The following is an 11,248-nucleotide window of genomic DNA, read 5'->3' as shown; positions in this document are numbered from 1 at the left end:
ACTTAAGTTGGCCCATTTAAAATACCTCAAGTCATATATCCATTAATATAGTCCACTTTAAGTAAGCCAATGTCTACTTTGAACTAAATGTATGGGAAACAGAGTTTATTAATATAATTAGAAATTTTTGGATATTGAAAATATTTTGCACTGAATATAGAAGAAAACTCAAATGTCATTCATGTAAGGAGAAATGTCTTGTTCTCCATTTTTTTGAAACACACGATATGCTTTGTATACTGATGACTATGTTTATAATATGATGATGGTCAGGGTGGTGGGTAGAGAAAAATAGAAGAAAATAAACAATAGTTATATTTTGATATTGTTAAAAATATTGAAGGGCAACAGATCCAGGATAGTCAATGTAATATTGAAGAATAAAGTCAGACTAGACTCCAAGACTTACTACAAATCTACAGTAATCTAAGTAGTGTGATATTCGTGGGGAAAAAAAGGGCAAATAGATCAGTGGAACCCAGAAAAAATCAAGAACCCAGAAACAGACAATATAGTCAAACGATCTTTGACAAAGGAGCAAAAGTAACTGAAGGCAGCAATAGAGTCTCATCAACAAATGGTGCTGGTGCAGCTGGGAAATCTTCATGCCCAAAAACCAAAATTCTGGACCCAGACCTCAGACTTGTTACAAAAATGAATTCAAAATAGATCATAGGTGTGAAGTCCCAAACTATAAAACTCTTGGAAGCTAACATAGAAAGGATATCCATGAGCCTAGATTTGGCAATGACTTAGATACTTTACCAAAGCATGATCCACAAAAAAATAATTGATAAGTTCAATTTCATTAACATTAAAAACTTCTGCAGTAGAGAAGACACCATTAAGAGAATGAAAAGACAAGCCACAGACTGGGAGAAAATATTTGCCAAACACATAATTAATAAAAGATTGGTATTCAAAATGATCACTGAATCCTTAAAACTCAACAATATGAGAATGAACAATACAATTTAAAAATGGACAAAAGATCTGAAGAAATACCTTCAGATAAATACCAAAAGATAAATAGATTTCATAAAAGCACATGAAGAGATGCTCAACATAATATGATTTAGGGGATTGTAAATTAAAACAATAGTGAAATATCACTACACAACTATTAGAATGACACACACACAAAACACACCAAATGCTGGCAACAGTGTGCAACAACAGGAACCATAGTTCACTGCTGGTGGGACTATACAGTGGTGCAAACAATTTGGAAGATAGTTTGACAGTTTCTTAAAAAGCTAAACTTACTTTTACTATATAATCCAGCATTTGTGCTCCGTGGTATTTACTCAACGTATTTGAAATCCTATCCACACAATACCTGAACAATGTTTATAGCAGCTTTATTCATAATTTCCAAAAACCTTAGAAAACCAAGATTTTCCTCAGTAGGAGAATGAATAAAGAAACTATGGTACATTCATACATGGACTATTATTTAGTGATAAAAAGAAATATGCTATCAAGCCACAAAAAGACACAAAGGAACTTTAAATGCACATTTCCAAGTGAAAGAAGCCAACCTGAAAAAACTACATACAATGTGATTCCAACTATATAATATTCTGAAAAGGAAATAGTATGAACAGTAAAAAGATCAGTGGTTGCCCGGGTATCCAAGGTGGGGAAGGAGGGATGAATAGATGCACAGATCATTTTTAGGGCACAAAATTATTTTGCATGATATTATAATGTGAATACATGCTGTTATGCATTTGTCAAAGCCCATGGAATGTACAACACAAAGAGTAAACCTTAACATAAGTTATGGACTTTTGTTAATAATAATGCACCAATATTGGCAAACCAACTATAACAATGCACCACACTAATGCAAATGTTACTAATGAAAGGAATTGAGGAAGGTTGGTAAGGGGAAATATGAAAACTAATTATTTCATTTTGAGATAGAGTATGTAAGTATATGTTTGTTATTCAGGTGGAAAAACATAAAAGCAATGAATATATCTAATATCCAACAAGAAACTGATATACAGCCTTGGCTGGTGTGGCTCAGTGCATCGAGTACCAGCCTGCAAACCAAAGGGTCACCGGTTCAATTTCCAATCAAGGCATGTGCCTGGGTTGGGGGCCAAGTCCTTAGTAGGGGGTGAGCAATAGGCAACCACACATTGATGTTTCAGTCTCTCTCTTTCTCTTTCCCTTCCCCATCTCTAAATTTAAATAAATAAAATAAAAAAAAGAAATTGATAGACATAGGTATAGAGAATGAAAAACAAAATCTATGTCAGAAATCTAAGAAAAATCAGAATTGAGAGACAGATGGAAAAGCCAGCAAAAGAGAGGGTGAAGGAGTAATTCAGTAAAAGTAGAGGGGAGACAGAGAAAGCTGGTTTTATGTGAGCCAATGATGAATATGTTTTGTTGTATAAAATGTTGCAGAAAGATAGTGAATATGGGAAAACAATGTGGGATATAGGTTATTATTTTTAGTAAAGTGGTAGGATGTAAGCCAATTTTAATAAGTTGAATAAAGAAAAAGGATCTGAGAAATAAAATGCCAAGTTCAGAATAATAATTGAAAGGTATGATAAAGAGGAAAGACCAGCCATCACTCTATCATTACTCATTCTGAAAATGTCAAAGCAGCTTTTTCACTCCATAGGTCTTCGAACGGTGGATTCTGATCTTTGAGGAGGTTTTGTTGCTCCTGATCTAGCATAAAGTTAGCTGATGGTATTCCAGTGAGTGTTGAAAAGTATCCATACAATGTGATGAGCTTATGTGAAACTCAGTGTACAAAGGAGACTCCTGCAGAATATATTTAGCAACAAATGAGTGAATCTTTTAAATAATATTAAATTTTCTACTTAGGATATTAAAACAGAATCCTCTGGAAAATGATGATAGTTTACAAAACTTCTTGCTGTCCTGTAATCTGTGCTCTGTTTTTAAATTTTAAGATGAAGGAATTCTGAAAACTATGGCTTCTATTTTAAAATCATGTATTGGTTACCACAAAGACATTTTTCTTATTAAAAGTTGATTTCCTAAGCTAATCATGTTGATTATAATAATTCTGATCAACATTTAGATAATTTGAGTGGTAAATCATGCCCGGCTTTTTATTAGCATATTTATGTTACTCTTAAAATTTTTATTAAATAATAAGAATAATCATATCAATACATGAATTGTTAAATTAATGAATAAGACATATCCTCCTAGAAACACTTAGAAAAAGTGAAATTTTGGATTATTTATTTTCTGATGTGCTTTTGGCTATTATGGGTAGTTCTTACTACTGGATCTATGTCCTCAAAAAAATTGTATTAGGGTATTTTTATAAAACAATAGTTTCTTTTCATCTCAGTGTTTATTTTTTACTTCACATGTTTTACTGAATATTTTTTAAAGTTTAAATATACTACATGAGATAATAAAAAGATGTAAGTTCTCAAACATTTATACCTTTTAGTTGTGACTGCACATAAATGGTATAATATGTCAAAAATATTACCAAATGAAAGCTGCCCATTCTTACTGGTCTTTTGAGGATGGTTAAAGATTAAACTCCATCACATCTCCAGCAAATAAACTCTCAGGAAGGTCATGTGTTGTTTAAATTTTCTATTTGAAGCAATTAAATTAGTCCCATATGACAATTTGAAAAATTATTAAGTGTTCCATGATAGTAAGATCTGCATCAATGAAGTGCTTATTAGATTGCTATGGTCAATTCAGTTAAATTAAGAACCTCAGTTGGTATAAAAATAGTCCAATTGCTACCGAATAATTGTTAATAGTTGTAGAATATTCTGAACCTTTTCAATTTTATCTAGGATAAATAACCATGGAATAAAACAAATTTAATTATGTTAATGTAGCAAAGATTTGCAAGAATGTAATGTATAATAAAAAATAATTGGTTATTTAGCTGTAATATAATCATACAATGCAATACTATGCAGTTCTTTAAAATTATATGTTGAAGACTATGCAATGATATAAAAGAGATCAATAATATTTAGGTAAGGGAAAAATCAATTTTTTTTTTTGCTTTTGGGGGGAAAGACTAATCTCTATGCTAATAACAAGAGGTGTCCCTCACATAATTTCTTGAAAACTGATCTCAGTCTTACCATGAGAGGATGACAGTTCTATGGACTGTCTGCCTGTGCTTAGATTTCAGATTAGTTCATACAGGGAAGAGCTTTTCCAGCCCTAGAACTGGCATGGTAGAACTTACCTGTTTCATATGTCTCTTCTAATTTGAACAATAATGGAGAAAGAAAGAATTGAAAGTAACTTGTCCTCAGAGATGATAAAATTTCTTGCAAATTAAAATCACAGAACATAAGATTTGGAAGGACTCTTAGAAATAAATTAGCCCTGGCTGGCATATCTCAGTGGATTGAGCACGGGCTGCGAACCAAAGTGTCGCAGGTTCGACTCCCAGCCAGGGCACATGCCTCAGTTGCAGGCCACAGCCCCCAGTAACTGCACATTGATGTTTCTTTCTGTCTCTCTCTCTCTTTCTCCCTCCCTTCCCTCTCTAAAAATAAATAAATAAATCTTAAAAAAGAAATAAATTAAAAAAACAAAATAAAATAATAAAAATAAAAATGTAAATTCTGTATTATTTAACAGCTCTCTGATTTTACCTGTGTTCCTTCTTCATAGATGGAGAACAGATGACAGCTAGTTGGAGGGAGGGAGCTTAGGGGTGGAGGGATTGCACAAAAAAGAAAAAGGACTCATGGACATGGACAACAGGGTGGTGACTGCAGGGGGATGTGGGTATAAGGGGACTAAACGGTAATGGAAAAAATATAATAAAGATTATAATAAAAATAAATAAAAGGCATGCTACTCTTATCATACTTCCCCTGGCTAATAACTCTTATTCTTCAAGGCTCACAGGTCTTGTCTTATATGACCTGTTTCTCCCTATTCTATGTAGACCTCTGGAGGAAATCTGTTACATTTGCCACCCTTGATCTTGCCGTTTGTGAAACTTTGTTCCAGGTATCACTGGTACCTCTTATCCTCCTTGGTACAGGCATCTATTCAGACTTGGGTATATAACCACATCCAATGTGATTCAAGGAGGGGCAATTGAAGCCCTGGGCATGGTGGTCAGGGGGACTCCCTTTTTTTGTTCATGAGGTGGCAGGAAGAGAATCTCTCCTTTTTTCTTAGATTCCAGTGCTGTGATGTGAGATTTCTATGTTCTGTGGCTATTTCCTATTATTAAGTCAGCTCATGATGAAAAAATTTATCTTTTATAGTTTTGTTTGGGCTATTTGAGGTCATGTTTATCTCTAAACTTTTCATTTTTATACAGAACAATTAACTCATACTTCACTGCCCTGGTACTGGTTCAGAAGAGACCTACTTGACATAACTCCCATCTTAACACTCATCATACTGTATTTAAATTATTAATTTATGTAATTTTGCTCCATCAAAACAGTATGAGCTTTCTGTGGAATGAGATCATGTAGCAGCTTACTCATATTTTTATCTCTAATTTCAAGTTTATAGCAAAACAGTGAGAGGATAATCAATAAATATTTTTAAGTACAGTAGTCCCACCATATCTGTGAAGATAGCCTGTATATACTGTTTTTATTAATATATGTACATGTCTGATAATGTATAATTTATAAATTAGGCATAGTTAGAGAGTAATAATAACTAATAGTTAAAAAAATCATGATGAGCCCTGGCTGGCGTAGCTCAGTGGATTGAGCTCGGTCTGTGAATCAAAGTGTTGCAGGTTCGATTCCCAATCAAAGCACATGCCTGGGTTGCAGGCCACAGCCCCCAGCAACCGCACATCGATGTTTCTCTCTCTCCCTTCCTTCCCTCTCTGAAAATAAATAAACAAAATCTTTAAAAAATAAAAAAAAAATCATGATGATATACTGTAAAAAATGTCATGTGGATATGGTCCCTCTCAAAATATATTATAGCCATCCCTTATTGCAGTAAGTGGTTTGAGGTTCCTTGCTTCCGGGCACCCCTTGTGGAAGTCTTATATAGGCTCAGTGCTTTCTGGCACAACATGTTGCCATAAACCAACATGTTTTCTGTTCATGTCTTCTACCCACAAATTTAATGCCTCTTCCACTCTAACTAAGCACTTATTACATACTGTGGCCATAACTTTTGTAGTTTTAGGTGCACCAGTAAAACTATTGCAATCTTTTTGCCTTCTTCACAATTTCACCGATAGAAGATTCATTCCTACCCGTTGGTCTTAGCAACCTCAGCATATTATTTTTTTTCTTTCCTGATTAAGTCCAGAACTTTCACCTTTTCACTTAAAGGAAGCACTTTACAGTTTTCCTTTGGCATATCCAAATTCCAGCATCACTACTCTTGCTCTTTGGGGACACATTAAGTAGAATAAGGGTGACTGGAACACAAGCACTGTGATACTGCCACAGCAACTCTGATAACAGTGGCGGCTGCTCTGTGAGTAATGGGTGGGGAGTGTACATACCATGAAGACGCTGGACAAAGGAATGATTCACATCCTGGGCTGAATGGATTGGCACTCGTGAGATTTCATCACACCACTCAGAATGGCATGCAATTTAAAACTCATGAATTGTTTATTTTTGGCAATTTCCATTTAATATTGTTGGACTGCAGTTGACTGCGGGTAACTGAACCCGTGGAGAGCAAAACTTTGGCTAAGGGGGGGACGACTGTCAACAGCAAGATAACTGCTTTTTAACTTTGAGTAGAAACTTATGTTATTTGTGAATTGTTTCATGTTTTTGTTTAAGTTTTAGGTAAATACTTCCTATACTTCAGCAGTCCTGAAGTGAACAGAATCCTTGACATTGTGTATGGACAGTAATCATAACCTTTTCCCTTCTATAGAACTGCCTAAAGTGGGCAGAACTCCCTATTTGTCCAAGAGGATACAATTAAATGGCAAAGATTTGCTGTAGCATTTTGGATAGTTTCGAAACTCTGATAATAGTTAACCAACAATAATTAAATAGAGAATGCTACATGAAGTGTATTTTGCTCCAACCCACTAAAACTAAGATTTGTAAACACACAAATAAAACTTCACAAATATAAAGATAGAAGGTGTTTTTGTAGACCTTAATTTAGAAACTTTATGGGGAACATAATGCTTTCCAGGCCAAATAACTTTTTGAGTTAAAGAAGAGTCTTACTCCATATACATTCTTGTGGGAAGGTTATTACTGTATATTAACACATTTGCAGGTCAGACAAATTGTAGAAAACACATCCGTGTTAATAACAAGGGCAGAGATATTTTTAAAAGTCCTTTTGACTGTGGATTTTTACATTTAATAACCTTAGTGTAATAATGTGCATTTCTGTGCATGTGTGTAGAATATATTGTTTAAATATTCTTACACATTTTTATTATCCATTTCTATGTCAGCACCTTGTACCCTCAATAAAAATCAGATTTTCATAATTAATACCTGTTAAAATTTTAAGATGCTTTTTTTAAAATAGTCAAGAACTATATCTCAATATAAAGGAAAAACAAATTTTAACTGCCTTATTGGCCACTTTCTGGCATCATCTACTTACTAACCAATTAACTTAATCAGCTTCGTGAGTGATGAAAAATATCTTTTTTAAGAATCACAGTACTATAATTGAACTGATTGATGTGCTTCTCATATTTATTAAAGCTTTCAAATCCTGTTTATCTACTGAATGTTTTAGATTAAGTTAAATCACAAGAGGGCCTGTTGATCAAATTAGTTATCTAACATCTTCTAAGTTCAATAACCTGGAGTTGGTCTGTATGTTAGAGTAGGCAGCTAGGAGTGAACAAAAGAAAAGAGAGCTAGACTGGCAGGGCCTGACTGAGTCTGAAAGTTACACTTAATCAGACTTAAGTCTGGAAATTACAGCTTCAGACACCCCAGGGGATAACCGAATCCGGTCAAGGGGATTAACATCCCTTCTTCATTCATCTAGGCAGGAAGGATTGGCTTTCCAATCTCTACAGGGGACAACCAGAGCACTTGCCCTGCCCATTCTATGAGGGGAAGAATAAATGAAGGGGAAATTCCTCTGCTGGGTGCGTGCCCAGAGAAGCCAAGATGGTGCAGAGGGAGGTAAGCACATGCAGTGAAACCAGATGAAGAGGTAAAACTTCGAGGCTGCACGGTAGGGGCCAAAATGGTGACACAAATGGTAGGGTGCAGCCTACCTTAGGAAAATGTGGGAAAAGCATTGGGTTGGATAAGGGATGTGAAACCTGCAGAAGATCCAGAAAAGAGGTTGGTTGGGGGAGGGCCCAGTACAAGCCAGGGAAGGATCAGAAAAGAGATTGGTTGGTTTGAAAGAAAGCATGATCTCCCCCAAACCTAAGGTAATATAATCAATCACAGCTTAACAAAGGTCTGTCTTGGTGGCACAAATTGGTTTGTTCACTTGTTCTTTCACATGCATTCTCTCTCTGTAGCAGATACACAGCCCCAAATGCGGGCCTAGTTACAGCAGGGGCACAGGCTACACTGGGCTACCAGAGCCCAGGGCGATGGCATTACAGTCCAAGATCCTGACCCTCCTGGTGCGCACTCCTGTTCACTAGGCCCAGGACGTATTCCATAGTGAGAAGGAGATAAGCCGCCTGGTTGTGGAGGAGACTCCAGGCACCTGGGACAGTCCTGTATTTTTGCTCCAATAAATCTTACCACTATATCTCATCCTCCTGTGCATGGGTCCCTGAGATGCTTTTCTCATAACTCCATGGAAGAACCCTATTTCCAGTGGCAACACCTGCAAACAAATAAGAAACAACAACAAAAAGCCCTGTTACACTGTTCTAGAAATTCCATTCAGGTTTGTAAATGTTTATTTTTGATACCCCAATGCAGATATTAGTCATTACTGCTACCTTTTATTAAATTAAGAATAGCTGATATGAGACTTACATAGTCTCATAAAATTCCAAAATGGGGACATAGAACCCTTCTTCTTGGCATATTTTTGTGATAATGTTGGCAGGGCTTTAATTTACTCCTGAATTTTGAATAACCTAGGGTTTTGTTTTATTATTTTTCATTTTCAAATGCTGAATTCACTCTCATAGATACATTTAGGGTATGACACCACTCTAGTTGGTGATTTTTATAGATCAGGTATCACTTCCCTCACCTTATAATGAAATATTTCAGGCATGGCCAAATTGTGCCTTTAGGATAATTCATCTCTCATTAAACTATAGCTTCTGGTAACTGCAGACGCTCTGCGAAGCCACTTAATGCCCATCTCTCCTTATCTTCCACCAGCTGGCTGTAATGGATAGGCAAACAACATTTGCTTGATTGGCAAACAACATTTTTGCATAAGGAGAGGGAGGCAGTGGTAGTTAATTCCCTCAGTCCACCTGGTGAATTGTCAGCTGCATTTCTGGCTTGTTACTGCCGGAGGTTGGGGTTGCTAGTGGACAGGGTCCTTTGAGACGTGAGAGTGAAGTGACTTCTGCCTTAGTTCAGCAAGCGTCCTGACTTAACCATTTCCTCTTTCCCTGACTTAAAAACGAGTCTTAGCTCTTACTGAAGTGCAGGTAAATAAATACACATCAGGTGAGGAGGAAAGATATGGGCAATTGGAATTGGGAACATAAACAGGAGGTGATCTAACCATGTTTCTATACTTGGAGAGAAAACTTAGAAGCGGTGTCACATAATGGTTCTATAGAACTTCATAGCCCTGTGAAATCTGCCCTTGGTATCTACTATGGGATCCTAGTAAACAAGGACCAAGCTGTGAAGCATAAAGGGCATTATACATGTCAGGGGCCTGGCAGTGTGTCTGCTCCATGAAAGAAGTGTGATAAATCAGATCTTTCCTACATATTCTCTAATAATTAGAAATAACAGAGTAGCGTAGTTTTATAGTAGCTGCCAAAGAAAGTAATCTATGCAAGACAACTCTTTCTGTGTGTGCATGTGACATAGATCTTCTCAGAACCCGGTCTCAGATGTATTTAGAAGTGGACCCATTGTCATTGTATGCTGAGTATTTATCTTTCTAGAACTGTGACACATTTAAAAACAAGGGCAAAGAAACCTGGAACAAGATGGGTTTAATATAACGAATATTCCTAGTAAAACATCTTGTGCATATCCAATAATAGATGTTTGTTGATCAATTCACTTAAAGTTTCATGCAGGAAAAGTTAAAAGGATAGAGAAGCAAATATGGAGGTAAAGTTACAGCTTGCAGTGGCCCTAATATTGGTGTTTCATAATGCATATGAACTAGTATTGGGCATGATGTGAAGGAAGTGACAGGAAGGGGACTGGGGATCTGAAGACCTGGGGCTCTCTGTGAGAGCCAGTTCTCTAAGCATGATCAGAAGCAAAATCAAGTGCTAGCTCTGCTACTTACTATTCTGGCACCACTGTATTGTTCTGCCCATCTTAAACACCAAGCTCCAATTTTTCCTTTTATAGCCTTTCCAGGTCTCTGCACTGGTCCTCAATAAAACTAGGGAGCTCAGACAGTGAGTTATTTCCCTCAGTATTCAGACCCCTTGACGTGCAAGATGGCTATTTACCCCTTCCATATCTTATCTCCCACTTAATACTCTCCTGTATTCTTCCCAGCTATCTGTGTTTTGCTCTCAAAAAGCTTTCAATTAGTCCCCATTGAGGTGTTAACTGATAACCAAGGCGTTAACTGAAGTGTGAATTCTCAGGATTATTTAAATTTTTAAAGCAGGCTCTTTGAAGACCCAAAGTTCTGTTATAGAGAGAAACTGAGAGGAGAGTTTCCTGTGATTAATAGCATCACACCATCACACTTAGTAGATGTTTATTCACACTAATAACATGCCCAGAAGCTTAGCCTTGAAAATGGCAGTGACTTTGGAGAATGGCATAGGCTTAAGGAGCCCTGCCTGTACTGAGGTGAGCTGCACCATCCCAGACCAGCGCAGATACACTGGAGACAGGCTCACTCTACCTCTTCACTGGGAGCATTTCAAACTTGCAGTTTGTTGGTAGATCTTGCTGTACTGTCAGATCTGGAGTTTGGTACCCTATTAGAAGCTTTTTCTCCCAGACAACTGTAACTGTTGTTGCATGTTCTTCAACACATCTTTACATGGCAGTAGTCCACAGGAGGCTGCATTTTGGGAATTGCCAGTGAAAGCTAGACGTGAAGAGTTTCTATGAACCTGTCAGGGTCATCAGTGAGATATGTGCATTTTGGAGTAAAATGAGGTACAAGAGTAAGTATATAT

This window comes from Phyllostomus discolor, chromosome 8 (genome assembly GCF_004126475.2).
Source record: "Phyllostomus discolor isolate MPI-MPIP mPhyDis1 chromosome 8, mPhyDis1.pri.v3, whole genome shotgun sequence".
Taxonomy (NCBI): domain Eukaryota; kingdom Metazoa; phylum Chordata; class Mammalia; order Chiroptera; family Phyllostomidae; genus Phyllostomus; species Phyllostomus discolor.
The sequence above is the reverse complement of the archived record's forward strand: the minus strand, read 5'-3'. Positions refer to the sequence as shown.